The sequence below is a fragment of the Procambarus clarkii genome, chromosome 33 (assembly GCF_040958095.1).
Source record: "Procambarus clarkii isolate CNS0578487 chromosome 33, FALCON_Pclarkii_2.0, whole genome shotgun sequence".
Taxonomy (NCBI): domain Eukaryota; kingdom Metazoa; phylum Arthropoda; class Malacostraca; order Decapoda; family Cambaridae; genus Procambarus; species Procambarus clarkii.
In genome coordinates, this window is record NC_091182.1 from 28,978,520 (window position 1) to 28,978,747 (window position 228).

Below are 228 nucleotides of genomic sequence, written 5' to 3' on the forward strand. Positions count from 1 at the left end.
ACATGCTCAGTACTCTGAAGACATGCTCAGTGCTCTGAAGACATGCTCAGTACTCTGAAGACATGCTCAGTACTCTGAAGACATGCTCAGTGCTCTGAAGACATGCTCAGTACTCTGAAGACATGCTCAGTAATCTGAAGACATGCTCAGTGCTCTGAAGACATGCTCAGTACTCTGAAGACATGCTCAGTACTCTGAAGATATGCTCAGTACTCTAAAGACATGCTC